Below are 18,719 nucleotides of genomic sequence, written 5' to 3' on the forward strand. Positions count from 1 at the left end.
TGGTAAAACCTAAGCAGTAATACATCAAATATGAACATAGAAATAATTCGCGTGAATAGGATTTTCCAGTCTTTTTCTGCAGACGTTAAGCATTTTGTTATAGTGGTCATTAAAAGCAAAACCAGAACAGTACAGAAGGGTTTAGAAATGGCAGTCTGCAATGACATTTATGATCTGGAGGAGCACAGCTTTTGGGTTGTTTTTTTTGGACTGTTGTGTCATGTGGCAATCACCTCTTCACAAATGTGATGCTGTTTTACCTCTGTGATGCAACTGACAGCCTGCTGGCACCATGAGAACACTGGCAGTGGTGCAGCTGCATTTGCAGCTTCGCTTATGAAATGTTTTTGCTTAAGTAATGTTGATGAAACATTTGCATTATTGGGTAACAAATCAGGGGATTTACTGCACAGCTCAATTTCAGCAGTCTGGCTCTTTTCTGGTGGAATTGGTCCCGCATGTAACAGGCAGAACCCCATGAAAGCACCACTTTGGTCTGTGCTGTCAGCTAGTCTTTGTGCTTGAGATTTAAGGGATGGCAAACAAAGAATGAAAGAGGTTTTAAGCAGGAGTTTTCAGGATGGAAAAGGTTGCAATCTAAGGAAAGAGAGGATATCTTTTGATATTTTTGGACTAAGTTAATTTTATTAATAGCCCCTTACATTTTGTTCTTGTTCTTGGTACACATTCTAGATTTTCCTTTGTCTCCACGGAATAAAATTTGACCCATTGTGGTGCAGAGCTTTCTATGAGTTTTCCTCCAACTTCTTATAAGGGTAACACCAAGGGTTGCTGGGATTGTTCAGTCTGGAGAAGAGGAGGCTCAGGGGAGACCTCATTGCACTCTACAACTTCCTGAAGGGAGGTTGTGGTGCAAAAGGGTCTGGCCTCTTCTCCCAGGCAAATAGTAGGACCCGAGGAAATGGCAAGAAGTTATACCAGAGGAGGTTTAGGTTGGATATTAGGAGAAACTTTTTCTCTCAGAGGGTGGTCAGGCACTGGAATGGCTGCCCAGGGAGGTGGTGGAGTCGCCATCCCTGGCAGTGTTCAAGAGGCGCCTGGATGAGGAGCTACGAGAGATGGTTTAGTAGCTTGTGGCACTGATAGGAATGGGAGGGTGGTTGGACTAGATGATCTTGCAGGTCGTTTCCAACCTTGTGATTCTGTGATTCTGTGGGTTTTGAGGAGAAGATATTCCTTTTGGGTTTTTGTCTTCCTCAGTTTACATCCTCGGAGATGCACAAGCAGATTGTCACTACTGCAGCAGAAAACTCAGAAAGATACGTGGAACAGAAACAAATGGTCAGCAAAAAGGTTTCAGCTACAAGAAGTCAGTATTAAAAACAATCATTATTTGTCTGGGGTACAGTGTTGCCCCAGGGAAAGTCAACAAGGGTTTTCCTGTTGATTTCTGTAGCCAGAATTCATCAGAATTCATCCTTCTGTTATAATTTGAATTTATGGCTTGAATTCTAGCTTAATTAAAGTGACATTTTTTCCCTACAGAAAATTAATCTTTAAATAAAGTGCAGAGGAAGTACAGTTATCTTTTATCTCTGGCAAAAAGAAATACATACATCATTTTTTTTTACCTACAAATCCCGCATTAGTCTGAAAAAAACAGTAAATGAGGGTGCCTGGGTAGCAGCTATAGCATATGTTGAACCATGTGGTTTTGATGCTTGGGACCAGATGTATGCTGGTTTATTAAATAGCCAGGGAGGGGAACATCGAGAGCACAAATGCCAGTTGCTTCATAGACTGAAATGCTACTTATCCACCACCAAAAAGAACCCACACACAGAAAAAGTGGAGAGTATGAACTGTATTTTTAAATTGGTGCCTTCTTACTTCTTTCCACGCTTCTGCTTGATTTACCTGAGCTTACAGAACTGAAGCAGTGACCCAGCCTTTGCATTTCCAGCCACCAATGTTCCTCCTGGTCAGTGTGGTCAGAACATCTCTCAACAGGAGAAGGCCCGTAATGCTCTGCTGTGGGTTTTCAGGCAGCAGACCTCAATCATGCCAGGCTGGCTATAGTTATAATCAGTTTCCATCTAGCATGTTGGTTCTTGGCTAGCACCTTGCATTCTGCAGTTACTGAAATGTTGGGAGTTATCTGACAGTCACTCATAGCTGAGTTGAATGACGTGCACATTAATACCACAAATTGGTCCGTGACTGATTCCTCTGACTGCAGCTGGCTATGCAGAGGCATCACTGGGCAACTGTGTCAGCTCAACTGAAAGAGGGATTTACTGCAGCCCCTGCTGTCAGTCCTAAGTAGGAGCCGGCATTCCCTTGGCCAAACAAGTTCCTATTGCTGGAAAAGAATTAGTTTTACTCACATTCACGACTAAGCTAGTCATGTAGATAAAGAGGGCAGCTACATTAGTCCATGTTTGTACTGCATCTGTGAGTGTGCTCTGGGATCTGCACTCTTCTGGGCTCGTGTCTCCTTCCGTGCTGACTGGGAGATCTCAGGTCCTAAAGCAGCAAAGTGATGGCTGTGTCTGCAAAAGTGTTTAGGGTCATCCGCAGTGATTGTCATCAAGGATTTTTGTTCCTGCTTTCCCTGTAGCAAGGCTTGGGGGTCTGTAAGTGATGCTGTGCCTTAGAAAACAAAATTGATTCTAAAACTCACCTCTGGGAAGTGCCTGCTTTAAGGCATGGTATCAATGCTTGGTAATAAAAAGCTGTATGAATTCCTGATCGGCTCTACTGCCCAAATAACACACTGATTGCTCCACTGGTGCAACAAATACACTTAGTTAAAATGTCCTACAACTTCCATACTATAGCACTGTGGGCTGATCTATCTATCTATTTATTTATTTACTTTCCTCATGCATTCTCATTTTCCATTTCCTCTGAGCCTATAAATAGGTTGAAATGTGCAGGATATTGGATGAGAGCAAAATAAATATAATTCACAAGTTTAAAAAGAAATGATGCTTCATACATTTAAGGAATGGCTGAGCTTTGATCATCAATCAAAATGGCTGAGGATCTTTGCCCTGAAGTACTTTCTCCCCCCCAGTCCTAAAAAATTGTGGTATGGTTTTGGTTTCTTATTCCAGCTAATCAAATTACCACAGGTTATAGGCAGTGTGGAAGATGTTCTTATTTGCTGGCACTGAAGTGTCAAAGCAGAATCTCCATGCACAACAATATTTTCATACCTGTAAGCATCTAATCTGTGAACCAAATAGCTCTTATTGCACTTTCTGTCCAATCTCAGTGGGAATTCTCATATACTTTAAATTAGAAAGGAGATAAAGAATCTTTTTTTTTTTTTTTTTTTTTTTCAATTTGTCTTTTAAGCAGGGTGGAAATAAAGCTGAAATTCATGGCAACACCTATTATTTTAGAGAGGTGTTGTGATGATATCCACTTTCAGCAGAGCTGAGCTGTTTGTGGCTTTGAAGGACGTCTGTGTCCTAACCGCTGTGGTTTTGGCAGGTGCTTCTACTGCAAAGCCAGCCAAACCAAGAAAATTCTGCCCTAATACAGGTTGCTTTGCTTAACAAAATTTTTCATGTATTTGGACAACTCCTGTCTATGTCTGCAGTTTTTGTTGGCATAGGATGTTCATAAGCAGTGTATGGTGTTCTTGCCTTTTTTAAGCATTTATGTGAAATATCTCACATGAAATATGTTCATTTGTCATCTTTCAGATGTATGGGTGTTGCTGAAAAGGCCAGTTTCTCTACCTTGCCCCCCACGTATGCAGAATGCCACTTCCTTACAAGCTTTCAAGCTTAGATAATTTCTCCCATTCTGCAAACTGAGTGCTGAGCTGCTTGAGTGTGCATTCCTTAACACATTGCAGTGTAAAACTCCTGGCTTCGTACACAGTTATTTAAACTAAGACCTCTGACTTGGACTAAAACAAGTGGTAAAAGAGAAAGTGGAAGCATACCCTAGAACAGACAGAAGGCAAGAATATAAAGTGATCAAGGATTGAGGATGGGTGGATAGTGATAGGGCAAGGGGGAATGGTTTTAAACTGAGACAGGGGAGGTTTAAGTTGGACAGTAGGAGGAAGTTTTTCACACAGAGGTTGGTGAACGGGTTGCCCAAGGAGGCTGTGGATGCCCCATCGCTGGAGGCATTCAAGGCCAGGCTGGATGTGGCTCTGGGCAGCCTGGTCTGCTGGTTGGTGACCCTGCACATAGCAGGGGGTGGAAACTAAATGATCGTTGTGTGCAACGCAGGCCATTCTATGATTCTGTGATTATTTAGTTCTCTCAAAGGCACAAAAGATTAATGTTAGTAAGAAGTACAGCTTTTTAAAACGTAGAAGTGACTTACAAAGTGTGTATGCAATACTAGGAAACTAAAGCTGGACTGTTTTATACCCAGGTTTAAGTGAGTTGAGAATGAACTCTGTATATTGCTGCTAGTTATATTTAGCAGTGTGGTGGAGCTGGTACAAATGACTATGCCACGTACAATGTGCTGAAAAACTGAACTCAGAATGTGTATGCATGTGTGTGCTAAGTTTGTGTATATGTAGATCTCTAATTGTTTTTATCATGATCATTATTATTATTTAGTACTTTTGGTATATATTGGCCAGTGATTAAAAAAAAAAAAAAAAAAAAAAAGTCTTTTAATTATGAAGGTGATTATATTGGGATAGAAGTCACATAAGAATAAATTCTATGCTGCAGGAAGATATCCACTCTAGGGTTGTTTATTGTGTTTGTAAGCATCTCACTTCAAGACCAGCTGTGGACAGGCAGACAGACATTACAACCTTTATTTGAAGCCCTAAAGCAAGAATTTCCATTATTTTTAATTGAGGCATGTAATACTTTTCCAGGTCTTACAGGACAGCTTCTCTCCAAAGGTGGTGATCATTGCAGGCTATGAAGCTTATTGCAAACCTTTCTTTTGTTCTTGGACGCAGAACTGCTTGCAGTGCATATGCTAATGGAAAGTGGCTTCTCCACTTCGGTGATAAACACAGCGCTTAGAGCTGGTGTCAATGCGTTGGTTCCCTCTTAAGGAAAACGAAGCAGGGAAGGGAAAATTAAAGAAATGTTTACTTATATCAGTGATATGTGCTATGAGATATGTGAACTGAGTATTGCAGTTGTTTCACTTCTGTTTGTGATGTGTGTGAGGTTATTAGTGCACAGTGGAGAAACAATTCCTACAATAACAGCATGTGCAATGCTACTTTTTGTTCATCTCTTTATTGCAGAGCTGCCTTTTTTACAAGGGGATGAATTTTTTAACCAAACTGTATCACCTGTCAAGAGTTTTCATGTGATTCTTGGATACCAGCTACAGAGTCTTCGCTATCAGTTACTCAGTCCTGTTTTCTTCTCCCTTCAGCAGGTAAGAAAAATTTCCTGTAACACTATCTGCAGTGGGAAAATGTTTCCAGTTTAGGGCACCTTTTGTTGGACAGAGTAGAGTTAGCATCTCCCTTCCAATATGTCATGCAGATCCTACTGTGTTTCATTGTTGCTCAGATCAGTTTGTATGACAACGCAATTCTCTGTAATTTTTAACGTTTGTGTCAGTCTCTCCATCGAGCTTTAGTGCAGCTTAAAAATGGTTTGCATGAACTTTCTGTGGTGAATCTGCTTACAGCTGAATAAGGGCTATGAGAAAGAAGTATAGAAAATTGCTTGAATTTCTACTCTCTGAGAGGAGCCTCTAAATAACTCCTTGGGAAAAAGCCTTGAAGTAGAGAGCCAGCACGGGTGGTGCAAAAGATCTTGTGTTACCCACTGTGGTAACCTTGAGCTGAATGAGTCAGATCCTGCTCACCAAGAGCACAGTCAGACAAGCATTGCAGAAGCAGATTACACCGCCCCAGCTGCCTGTGCACTGAAGCATATGAGGAATTCCCAAATGACCTATATATGATTGATATATATATATATGTATGTGTGGGTGGGGTGAGAAGCAGCACCAAACAGCTGAGTAGTAGTGGTATCTTTAAACAGCTGCAGTTGTTTCTGCAGAGGTGCTTGGGTACAGCCGCCTCAGATTCCTTAATGATCAGTGCTAGAATTGGGTTTGCATTTGAGGATCAAAGTTTTTAGATAGGAAGGGAGACAGATTTATTGAAATGACTTTCAGTAAACATCAGTCATTAATGGAGAGCGTATATGGGAGTGTGTGTGTGTGTGTGTGTGTGTGTGTTTATGTGAAAGGAAAGTAAATGTTCTTAATCTGTCCTTGAGGTTCTGTTTTTCTTTAATACTATCATCACATATGGTAGCTTTTATTTTTTCAAAGCAGCTTTTAAATTTTCTTGGAAAGCAATCACCAGTTTCTTCCTGCAAAAAAAAGTTTTCTTTCTGATCATATATTTAGAGACTCATTTCCTCTTAGATAATTATTTAGTTTATCACTGAGCTGCAGGAGTTAAACTGCCATTACTTCAGGTTTTTGTTGTTTGTTTGTTTGTTTTTTCCTCCTTTTCTGTGATTTTTAAGCAAAGAAGTCTTTTCTAAAGGGTTTGCTCTTTAAAACTTCAATTCTGATTTATTGGGCAGTAATGCATACTTTCTTCTGAATTTATATCAAGCCCTAAGGGGTGGGAATGCCTACTCCATGCTGCTCCATTACAGTGGTAGCTGGATTTTGCTACAGTGATTACTTTTTCTTATTCTAGGCTACCAGGGTTACATGGTTATGATTCCTCCTGCAGCTCTGCTGGGAATTTGTGCCCTAGTCATTGTAGCCCACAGCAGAATTTAGCTTCATCTGTAAACTGGATACAGATGGTAGGACACTCAGAGCCAGGCTGGATGTGGCTCTGGGCAGCCTGGTCTAGTTGTTGGCAATCCTGCACATAGCAGGGGAGTTGAAACTAGATGATCATTGTGGTCTTTTTCAACTGAGGCCATTCTATCATTTTATGATAAAAGGTAGATAAATCATTTTCCCTCATGTTGCACCTGTTTTTCAAGGATTTCTAGGGTGTTTTTACCTGTTTCTAGAGAAGAAAATCAGGGGCACAAATAGCAGAGAGGACAACCTGGCAGCTGTGATAGATCCCAGGCCACGAAAAGTGTGGGTGTGGGTATTACTCTGAATTTCTATGGAAAAGAGAAGTATCAGGGTACCACTTGGTCATTACCTATGCCCATGTTATTTCAAATGTGCTCAGGAAATCTCTGCTTCGGCACTTTGCATCCTTCTCAAAAACAAGTACCCACATCTGCTGTGTACTAAGTTAATAATCTACCAACTAATCTGTTATTAAACATAAGTTTTCCCATAAGCATCTCCAAACGTTGCTCCTAGGAGGTTTCAGTCATTGCAAACAGAACTAAACACTGACCTCATGCTTCATTGATATATTTTTTTAAAAAATTGCAGCAAACACTCCATCTTTGGTTTGTTCATTGCTAAACTTCTTTTTCTTGCTATTGTAAACATCTGCATCTCAGAACAAACAGTTGGACATGCACATGGCTCCTGTTTCTAGTAGAGCATTTGCAGTTTTTTTTCTGCTGTTAACTGTTTATAAAGCACTGTGTAATCTGTAACCTTACTGTGATGGACAGGTTGATTGGAGTTCCTGCCATGCAAGGCAATATAGACACAGTGCCTCGAGCAAATCACCAGCACCCTGAGAGAATGTTTGCTAACTGAAGTAGCAGTGCTTCATGAAAAAACAGTGCCTGTCTACTGCAAACCTAATGTTTTATAACCACTTACTTTTTTTCACTGCAAAAGCCGTAACTTCTCACTTGCTGGCAGTGTACTAGACTTTAAGTGATGCATATGGCTTTAAGTGTAGCATTGTATTCCAGTTTGATATTTCAACAGCATGCGTATTTTCACAGCTGTATTTACTATTTACTCTTACTTGTGGTATAATTTAAATGTCTTAGGATTCTGGTTATGTTTTTTCAGTGACTATAGGAAGCACATACGTAACGTTTCAGAACCCCATCAGTTTACATCTGCAGGCCATGGCCATTGTAAATGTTTGTGCATTTGTTTAACTTTCTGGATGTGTACAGTCCCATAGGAGCCAATGGAAGTATCCCATGCTTCAAATTCATCATGTGCAGAAGTCTTGACATGACAGGCCTAATCAGAAACAGGAAGATCATGTGCTTACAAGGAGAGAGAAACCAGTCCTTTCGTAATTAGTATAACGAGAAGTTCCTAGGAAAGCTGTAGCTTTGTTTGCACCCTTTATTTTCGCTCTTCTTTCAATAGAAAGAGGAGACCTGGCATTATTTTCATTTATTATTTAATTCTTGTCTGCCCCCTGAGCAGGTGCTGCACTCAGCTTAAATCTGCCCTAAAAATCTTAGCCGATTCCCTCTCCAGAAGATTCTCTTTAATAGTAATCACAACTGGCTGGCTGTCCTCTCTGTTCAGTCTGTCCCATGAAGGCTTATGTACTTGACCCTTTTCTCTGTGCCTTGTGATACCTTTGATCAATCTCAACAGCAGACTCCCCTGGAAATACACCTAATTTAATATTTCCCTTTATGAAACACCAGCTGAGCCTGTAAACAAAAGATAGCTCCCTAAGGTCTCTTCATCCAGGGTTGGAGCATGTACTCAAGGAAGTGAAGCATTCATTAAACGGATGCCAAATTATTTACACTTGTTTCCTAATCAATGAGGCAGTAAGAGACTGGGAGTGAAATGCACCTCCTCTAATTTGATATATTTACAGCTTGGAATACCATATCTGTACCTGAATGATTCATGTTACATTCTCTTTGCAGTCAGTGGAGAGAACAGGCACTTCCAGAGCATGTCCTAGCTCAGTAGTTTCATTCAGCTTCATAGAATGTGTTGACATGCAGCGCACATATGTCCAGTTTTCTCCAGCATCTGTAAAAAATGCAGTCTGCGTTTCTCTCCTGTGAATGTTACCAATGTTACCTCATTTACTACTAGCTTATTTTGAATGAGCTTAATAATTGCAAAGGCCAAGCTGCAGGAATTCACCTTTATCGGAGAGCTTCTTATTCACACCTTGCAGTTGTGACCTCCAGGTTACTATGCTGCTGTCACTGCAGCCCTGAGTGTCCCGTCTCTTTTCCAGAGCTCCTGTGGAAAGCTTACAAGGAAGAAATGATCTCAAATGTTATTCTTGATTTTCTTTCTTTTCTTTATTCACCATCTCAGTAAAAAACAGATAGTAGTAAAGTGCAGATAAATGCACAAATATTCAATCTATTGATTTACCTATCTAACTGTATCTAAAATAACAGCATCACCTATGTAGCAGCTGAAATCTTACATTTATTACCTTCAGTTCTGCTTTAAGTAAAGAGAGAAGAAAATAGTAACTTTCGTTCCTCTTTTTTCCCTGAAATCCACACAAATGCAACTCAGACTACTTCAGTAGAGGGCAGATCACCTCACTGAGGTTTGAATAATATTCCAAAAGCTAAATCAGGAGGATTGTCAACATCAGTCAAATGATTTGAGCCTGTAAATTATTATTTTTTTAATTTGATTTCTTCAGAACTTTGTTGTTTCTGAGTTGAGTTGGGACTTCAACTATTTCAGCATTTGACTTTGACGAGATAGCAGTTCTTAATAAAATAGTAGAAATATGTAGATAAATGCAAGTGATTACTTGTCATGTTTTCATCAAGCATCTTAACTAGGATTTAACACAATAACTGGTAACAAAATTTTAGGTCCTCTCATAGAGAAAGACAGGTACACAGCATTAAGGATTCATCCTTAAGATATTTAGAACCGTGTACTTTTTTTTTTTCATTGCTACTGAGTTCTTAAAGTAGTGTTGGAAGGCATTTTGCCTTTTCAAAAATTCTTTTAAAACATTTGAACCAAGATGATTTTCTGTTGAAAGCATGGGTAGGAAGCAGCATATTACAGTAAATGAACACAGAAAAAATTCTGTTTTATTCCGGCAGAATAAGTTTAGATATGTTTACATTTCAAATGACATGATAAATTCTTGTACTAAACAAAGCAAGAAAATTCAAGTGGAGTAAATGAACCAAAAACCTGGCTTTGAACAGCTATTCATTTCAGTCAGAGCTAAAAGTTCAATTCTGGATGCTCTCATTCCTCCATAGCTGAAGGCTAATACGGATTGATTTTGTGTATGAAGTGATCCAACCCTCCCTTCTCTGTCCTCTGTTCTTCCAGTCTCCAAAACTAGCTGGCTCCTAATGCTGCATAGACAAATAAATACTGCAGAAAGAAAAACAACCTTTTTTTTTTTAATAAACAAACAGGAAAAATTACAAGTTTTATTTTCTTACCTTGAGTTCATCAACCAAATTAAACGGGTTGCTTAAAAATTGATGCAAAGTAGTGGCATCCTTACAGATTTTCTAATTACACTCAGCTGTGATTACAGTTCCACCTGCCCAGTGGGAACAAAATGTATTTTTTGCTTAATTTTTTTTTCTTGGTTTCATTGCTAATTCACTCCCTAGAAGAAAGTACCCTTTTTAGGAGGGAGAGAACTCAGTGGTTTCATGACCTTTTATTCCTCAGAAGAAATGGGTGAATTCACTTGGAATAAATACAAACCAAGCCAAAACATTGCGCAGGAAAATTTAAATCCAGATCTGACCTTTCTGAGATTCAGAATGAAAAGAAAAGGCGGAGGGGAAAGGTTGCCTCCATTTATCTTCTGTTATCTTCCTACAGTTTGCAAGTACAAAAATACCACAGCAGGGACTAAACCTTTATGGATGTGTGTTGTGGCAGAAACCAGATGAGGAGCAAAAATTGAAGGTTTACTGACAGCAAGCTTGCTCCTGCAGCCTTTGTGCAGGCAGAGCTGCCAGGGCTTTCTCTGGATGATTTGACAAAGAGGATTGAAGAGCCTGTGTGGCCACTGCTGAGGCTTCCTAGCAGGTCAAAGACTGTTGCCCTGATGGTGAGTGGGCTGGATCAAGAAAAGCAGTTTTTAAGAAAGCATGACAGTATACTGCCCTCCAAGTTCAGTGCTGAGATGTGGGGAATAGAGCAAAAGCAAGATGTAGTGAAGGGGGTGTTCACTGGAGAGGGGCCTGCAATTTCTGTGCCCACCAAAAATGGAGTGACACATGGAAGCAGTGAGCACAGCTGCCATCCCAGCTGCTTTGCTTTTGCCTTTGCTACCCCTTTCCAGCAGCCCAGCAAAGCATTAGTTGCCTCTGATCAACTGTAAATGTGATCAAGAGGTAGTCACCCCTTCAGTCAGGAGGCCACATGCTGCTTCCCAGTGGGCTGCACAGCCAGCCTTGCTGTGACGGTCATGGTGGGCTGGGGCCCTGTCTGGCGTTTTGTAGTAGTGCCTATCCTGCGCAGCGTTCTGCTGCCTGGCAAAGTGCACTGCACTGTAGTTTTATGCACCTGTATCTGGGCCCACTGGATTGCAATGCTTGGAGATGCACGGCTGAGGAGATATCCCAGCCTGACAGCACTGTGCCTTTGGGTCTTCAGGTACTGTCATGCTGAAGCATGGCAGGCAGCTTTGTGGGCTTGGGCGAACATAAGAGAGCTTGTGATTTCGTAGGAGTAAAAGGTGGCTGAGGCTGCAGTTTCTCAGTGAGGGAAAGCTCTGTGCATCCTCCTCTACGCTTCCCCTCTGCAATTGATGTTTCTTGCCTTGAAAATGTCGGCTTGGTGGCATTTGGTGTCTGACTATTTCCAAAGACCAGAATATCTTAAAAGAAATTGAGATGCAGGTTTGAATATGGAGCTGACCACAACTCCATTCATGAGAAGCCTTCAATTTATCCTTCTTTCCATTGATGTTCCCAAAATGAAGCATTTTTCACAGGAAAAGACTGAAGCAACTGCTGGCTGCAAGCCCAGCACCACTTGGCCTAGGATTTTCTGCATGAAGGAGCCGTGCATCCTACGAGTGCGTCCCAGGCCTTTCAGAACTGGGATCCCAGCTATCTGGCAAAGTGTCTGTGAGCAGTGCTTGAAATAAGTACTTCCAGCTTTCTGCTTAGGAGTTGGGAGCTCAGTCTGTGTGGGCTTCCAAGCTGCTGGCCCTATAGCAGCAAGCCTGATGGCTCAGGCATTTATGTGATGAAGGCCTTTTGTATCCTTGCTGTTTCCATGGCCAAGTATCTCAGTCTGCAGGGACTATTTCAGCGTGTGTATACGAAAAGAACGCACAGGGTCACTATTTTTGAGTTCCTCATGAAAGCTCTACCACACTAAACAGTACAGAGCCCAATACACAGCCACATGTTACATTCTGTTATCTCTAAAAACTGGCAGATTTTCTTTTAAAAAATATATTCTTGTGATCCCAAGGGAGAAAGATCAGTTTTCTGTAAGAATCCTTTGTACTGAAGGCTAGGCTTTTGTGACTTCTACAGGGCTGTGAGTTTTGTTCCAGAGAGCTATAGTACCATTAAAGTAACAGCCACACAGTACTACTGGAGTCAGAGATCCTCTGAATTTGCAGAGTTGTCTCTTGCATTGCTCAGTGCTGGAGCGACCTTCCTGACTTATGCACAGGAGGTGGCAGTAATCTCAAGGCATGCTTCTTGTTTCCAGCCATGCTTACATTCTCATACACTAATTGTGAAGCCAGGATATCACTTGTAACTAACTGCTGGCCAGCAGTGCAGTTTATTAGGAACTCAGCAGGTTACCGGAGTGGGTTCTTTGTGTTGGTGACCTTCCAAAGCAATCAGAGCCCTCTTGGAAGACCTTGAATAAAAAAAATATTTGGGTATAAGAAAAATAGCCCCGCGCAGCACACAGTTCCGATCTCCCAGGGTTCACAGATTTGGAAGGTACTGTACCATATGTAACTGTAGATGACAGCACTGAGATACTGTAGCTGCTGGATCAAGGTCATGGTGTTCTGGGATCCAATTAAAATTATGCAAGATAAGCAATTTAGGAAAGAATTCACATAGAGTTTAGGAAGAAAAAAAATTTATGTGCGTTATGAGCTCAGTTACTTTGTAAGATTAAGTTTTTGCTATCTCATGATCTTGTAATAAAAGCACAAAGTATTTTAAACACTTGATTTGCTCATTGATCAGGATTCTGAAGACCTCAGTTTCTAAATCACAACTACAAGGCTGACTGCATTTAACAGTGAAGCTGTGTGTTTGCCTCACAGTTCATATCAATTGTGTGATGTATGCTGTTTGCAATGATTTGTGAATTTGGTGAGTGGGCAACAGCGAAACCTGGCATGGGCACGTCTGCTCTTTGGAAGCCCACCACATGCCTGGAGGGGATGTGAATGGAATGCCATACTGGCACAGGTCCTGTAACCAAGAGCATATGACCACTGTGCTCTTTTGGATTGCAACATTACCTTTAGTTCCCCAAACCTACATGGAGATAATGAGGAATAATATGAGCTGAACTGCCTGCTTATGGGATGCTTCATATTTTAGAAGAGGGCGTAGTGGGCCTATTCCTATTCCAATTGTCTCCTAATTTCAATCTCCTGAAGGACTAGGATAGAAGATGTAGCTATCTTCTGTATTTTAAGAACTGATTATGTTGTTGTGCTTAGTAAACTGAAAAATTCTGCTGTCAAAGGGGAAGAGATTTCATAGATGCTTTAAGCAAAGGTGTTTATTGCTAGATTCATGAGACAGCTGAAGACTCATTTGCAAGGACTGTGTTAGTAGCACCATTTCAGTCTCCCTTTTTTTCCCCCTGTCTGTATTAAAACTTTTCCTGAAGAGTTAGCTAACCAAAAAAGCAGGGACCATGACGACAAAGGATGATGGAGAAACAGGAAGGGAAAAAGGTAGGCACAGTCAATGAGCAAGTTAAGAAATGTCCAGTAGATGTGGGAGGACATGGATGTTTGCTGTAGTTCAGATGGTCCTTTGCTCACAATGCAGGTCTCTGTTTCTGCTAAGAAAGTCTCCTAAGATCATTCTAGCTGCTCAAACTGTGAAGGGAATGCTTAGGAAGCTGGCCCTGATGTGCTGTGGTTTGTAGTGATTATGGTTGTCCTTAGCTGGAGTAAGTTGGTGTATCTCCAAGGCAGGCGGTGCCTGTGGGTAGGGTCTGAAGTTCTGCAGGATGAAGTGTGCTTGGAAGTGTTGCTGCAGAAGTCGCAAGGGGAGCAGGTCACCTCTTTCTAGCAGAATTCAGAAAGGTTCTACCTTCTTCTGCTTGCTTAGGAAGGAGATACTGTTGTCCAGCATTTCTTCTTTCTATCAGTGTAAAGTACAAAGAAACCTTGTGTGTGCATGCCCCACGTGCAGCTGATAGAGCAGAAACGCCAGCGCTCTCTGACGGGCAGCACTGGTGGTTGCAGCAGTTCAGGAGGGCACAGGAAGTCTTTCAGAGGCTTAGGGGGCCCAGTAAAGTCAGTTGTGCCCTATAAATCAGTGCTCAGCTGTGACGAGGGCAGAGGTAAAAGAAACAGCCAGCAAAGCCGATGATGTCCTATGACCAGTCTCAAAAATGCCAGGTAGAAACTGCCCTTGAGAGTTCCTTTATCTCCAGGGGCTGCAAAATGAGTGGGATGGAGGGGGTGGGGTGTAAATAGACCCTATGTAGTTTTATACTGTCTTTATTCTCTTTATTCTTTGTTTTCTGATGATAGAGGAGCTTTATGTGACTATTGCAGCAAAGGAACTGATGAGTCATAAGGTTCATTTTCCCTTCCACTCTTCATCCTTTTCCTGACAGCCTCATCTCCCTCTGCCCTTCCATGCTGCGCCTTTAAGAAGAGTGGTTTTTCCAAAGACTAATTCCTGAGCTTTGGCATGTGCTTAGGCATGCCCCAAGTTTTGTGGTGTACTTTATGAAAAACTGCAGTGGGGAGCTTTTTAACTCCTTGCTGCCATAGGTGTGCTTTTCCTCTTTGTTCTTTGCTTGCAGAGCATGCACTGTTCAGCGTTTCTGTAACGATTTCTGTTCTCTTCCCCAAAAGGGAAGGGGATATATATGCATATACATATAAATATATGTATATATTTTTTCTCCAGTTAAAATTTGTATTTATTCCGTCACTTTTTACATGCCAAGTCTGTGCTGAATAAAGCTGACATGGCAGATTCTCTTCCTCATTATGTCCCCACGCTTGCACCATTCCTTCCGCAGTGCTAACCTGTCAGCAGAACAGCTGACCCACAGTGGTAACAGCATTGGCAGCTTTATTAAGGATTTCATATATTGTAAATTTCCTAGGGTCCCTGCTCATGAACATTAGTTTTTGTTTTTCTTTCCCATCTCATCGCAGTCCATAGGAAACTTGTAAGAAGCCAGCGAGATTGTATTGTAGAAACTGGTATAATGTTAAGTAAATACAATGTAGGTGGTTTTTTTTTTCTTTTTTTTAGGCAAATCTCATTTTTTGAAACTGTTTGGAGGAGGTCTGCCTGGAATTTTGCTGACAGTTTCAAGGCCCCAGCTCCCAAAGGATTAGTGCAGGTGTTACAGGCACATCAGCAGTAACTGCAGAGTTATGCAGGGTCATTATACGTACACAATATATATTGGTGTTGTTTGAGGCCTGCAGGCAGTTCCAGGCAAGCAGTGTTGTTGCCCTGCAGGATGCCTGACTTCATCTCAGGCTCTGTGGAAACTGAGGGATGTACCAGTCACCCATGGGATGTGGGACCCCATATGAAAGAAAGCAGTTCTGAGTAGAGACAGGCCTGGTTTGATGGGGAGATGCTGGAGGGGTGGGAGGGTGGGAGCAGGTGCTGGAGCTGGTTCTTCCTGCTGCACTGAGGTAGCTGTGGGACTTTGTTGAAATCACTTAACCTTTGTGCCGCAAGCTTCTTGCAAATAAAATGACATTAGCACAGGATACTGTGTACAGAGATTAACCAAATTAATGGGATAGTGCTTTAGAGCCTCTGCTCTACAAGTGTGCTGAGCCAAGTTGTTCTGTTTAAGAAGCTTGTTACCGAGCCCATGGAGGGCCTCTGCCTGCCAGCCTCCCCCTCCCAGCCACCCTGGTCAGGGCTCTCAGCCCTCCTGGGGGACAATAGTGAGTGCTCTCTGCCATTCATCCCCTCAGTCACTGGGCTGTGATTACTTCACCAGTGACTCCAGAGGAGCATCTGCCTACAGGCCCCATTGAAGAGTACTGCATCACACTCTGGCCACCCTGGCCCTGCAGCATCCCCTGCGAAATGTGCTGGAACAAGCACTTCAAACACCAGGCTCCCTTGGCATCTCTGCTGCCTGCTCTCTGGGTAGCCTTGCACTTCACCTTTTTCCTCTTCACTGGGAATACCAAAGTGCGGATCCTGTGTTCTGCCTTAGTACCCCAGAGTTCTTCAGGCTGAATTAATGAATGCCGTGAAGTCCATGATGTGCCAGGACGTACAGCAAAATGTAAATGTGAAGTAGGGCTTTGTAATTACGGGTGAGGTAACCCTTGTTGAGAGTGATTTGTTTTATCATAAGTCAACATTTGATCAGGTGGAGTCATAGGAAGGAGCAGGAAGCATAGACCAAGCCTGCCCTCTGCTACCTTTGTCAGAAATGTTTCAGGAAACTGGAATGCTGCTTTTCCCTTGTGCTGTGTGCTTGCTAGATGCTGAGTCCAGTGCTGGCTAAGGATGGGGTGGCATGAAAACAGTCTGACTGCTGTGTATGTTTCAACATACAGAGGGAAAAAAGATTTTTTTTGACAGGACAAGGAGGAATGGTTTTAAACTAAGACAAAGGAGGTTTAGGTTGGATATTAGAAGGAAGTTTTTCACACAGAGGCTGGTGACACACTGGAACAGGTTGCCCAAGGAGGTTGTGGATGCCCCATCGCTGGAGGCATTCAAGGCTGGATGTGGCTCTGGCAGCCCCGTCTATTGAATGGTGACCCTGCACATAGCAGGGGGGTTGAAACTAGATGGTCTTTGAGGTCCTTTTTAACCCAGGCCATTCTATAATTCTATGATGATTCTATGATTTTTCTTCTCTTGGGACTTGGTGCTTTATGAGGAAGCCAAGCACTGCTCTTTGCAGTGCTGGCTGGCACATCCAGCACAACAGCTCTTTGGATTTGATCAATTTATGAAGTGGAGGATTTCGAGAGGAAAAAAAGGCAGATGAAATATTATTATGTAGCTGCTGGCGTGCTGGCATCGTTAGGGTGCAGTACACAAAATCTTCAGTATTGCCAAGGAAAGAAAGAGTTAAAAAAAATGCAGAGGTTTAATTCAGGATAATAACATTTGCAAGGCCTGTCGAATTGACAGCACGTGAGCAACACAAAAGCAACCAAGCTAGGTGGAAAATGAAATTAGATGGAATCCTATTGCCAGAGGTTTGTCTAACTTGTGTCCCTTAAAGGGGTAGGTGCACTTTTATCGGAAGCTTCACCTCCAGGCTGGTCTCGCTGGCTGTGTTGTCCACAGAAATTGGATGCCCTTCATCCTCTGTGAACAAAGCACTGTTCTGCTGTGTCTACTTTTGGTGGCTGATTTGTCTCATTCCTCAGAATACAGCAGTGTATTGTTGTGTTTGTTTCCCTTAGTGGCTGTGTACACAGTAAATTGTTGTTTGTCTGAGGGATTCACACATCTGGAAGAGACCAGGAATAGCAGTGCCTTTGTCCATAAGTCAGATTTGGAGCTGTAGGTCCCTTCCAAAATGCAGAGTTACATATTGTCTGCTGCAGTGCTTGTTTGTGTACTCAGATTTTTGGATTGGAAAGGGCAATGAGTATTAGCACTGACCCAAACAGTGGATACTATTACTACTACTAAAACTAGTGCAAGGTAAAAAAAATATATACTTTTTTTCCTGTGCAATTCAGCTACTACTTCCCACAAAGGTACTACCAAATATAATTTTGGGAAGTAGATATTGATACACAAGAAGCTTGGCTGAGTTTTGGTGAGTAGCGAAAGAAATTAGCTATTATTGAGATATTTCAATAACTGATGCAGAGAGGGCAGATCTCATGGTTGAAAAAACAAATCAGTTCTCCTGTAATATCATCCTTGAGATACTATTTGAGCACAAAAAAATCTACTTGCAGCCTGGATCTAGACAGTAAGTTATCACAGATGAAAACAGAAAAGGAGAAGACAAGTCCTTCTGTACTGCAGCCCTCTTCTCTGCCAGGCTGAGCCCTCACAGCTCTCACCAGATGCTTTGCAGTGACAGGAGTGGTCGTTGCACTGCAGCTCACTCTTGTTGCAGCCTGCATACTTTCTGAGGGAGCTGTCGCGGTCCTGTTAGCTCCTTCCCCACTGGGGAGTGAGGCTGTCCTGGGCACAGAGCAGAACCTGGAGTGAGCAGCAGCAAACTGAGCGAGGTGGGATCTTGTAGCAGCATAGCCTCAGCCCCAGTGCTCTGAGAGATTTCTCCTTTGAACATAAGGCACTTAGGGCTTCTAAAGGAGCTTGCTATGCGCCAAGTCATGCAGTTGCTACATTATTCTACAAAGAGACAGAAAGACCAGGCATCAGACTCACCAAAAACTCCTCAAAAGGGCACAACCACACTTCCAGTTTCCGTCCTGCCGCTGTTCTGTGTGCGACCGCTCTTGGTGCCGCGATACTGTGTGTATGTCTGTACAAGTGAGGCAGCGAGAGCACATGAGTGCAGTGTTGTAACATGGCAGGGCACAGGCAGTTATGAAACTTTCCAATAAACTCTCTGCGCGTCAGTATTGGTCGCTTGGGTGTTGTTTTTTTTTTTACTTTTTTTTTTTTCTTGTGTGTGTGTGTGTGTCTGTTGCCTCCAGTTTCATTTCCATCACGATCTCAGAGAGGCGGGCTCAGCAGAGCTAGCAGGGCTGGGCCCCAGGGGAACGCAGGTCCCGGGGCAGGTGGAGC

At 42.3% G+C, this 18,719-nt stretch overlaps 1 protein-coding gene and 1 long non-coding RNA gene across 4 annotated transcripts in view; one reads left to right on the forward strand and one right to left on the reverse strand.

Moving 5' to 3' along the window:
* PRR5 (proline rich 5) overlaps positions 1-18,719 on the forward strand; it is an 84,028-nt gene that overhangs the window by 14,912 nt on the left and 50,397 nt on the right. For both annotated transcript variants that reach the window (XM_042889839.1, XM_042889840.1), the window contains exon 2: positions 5,213-5,349. The gene's annotated coding sequence lies outside the window, so the exon portion shown is untranslated. The remainder of the gene's footprint in view (positions 1-5,212; positions 5,350-18,719) is intronic.
* Positions 4,684-18,478, reverse strand: LOC122190104. 2 transcript variants are annotated; one of them, XR_006182081.1, is made up of 4 exons: positions 18,357-18,478; positions 8,950-9,061; positions 8,693-8,832; positions 4,684-5,008 (listed from the first exon to the last, which is right to left on the reverse strand). It is a non-coding gene; the product is annotated as an uncharacterized LOC122190104 (long non-coding RNA). The 2 variants fall into 2 exon arrangements; XR_006182080.1 differs by having other exon boundaries at positions 4,684-6,302.

This window comes from Lagopus leucura, unplaced genomic scaffold (genome assembly GCF_019238085.1).
Source record: "Lagopus leucura isolate 7727_CA_CO unplaced genomic scaffold, USGS_WTPT01 Super-Scaffold_100159, whole genome shotgun sequence".
NCBI lineage: Eukaryota > Metazoa > Chordata > Aves > Galliformes > Phasianidae > Lagopus > Lagopus leucura.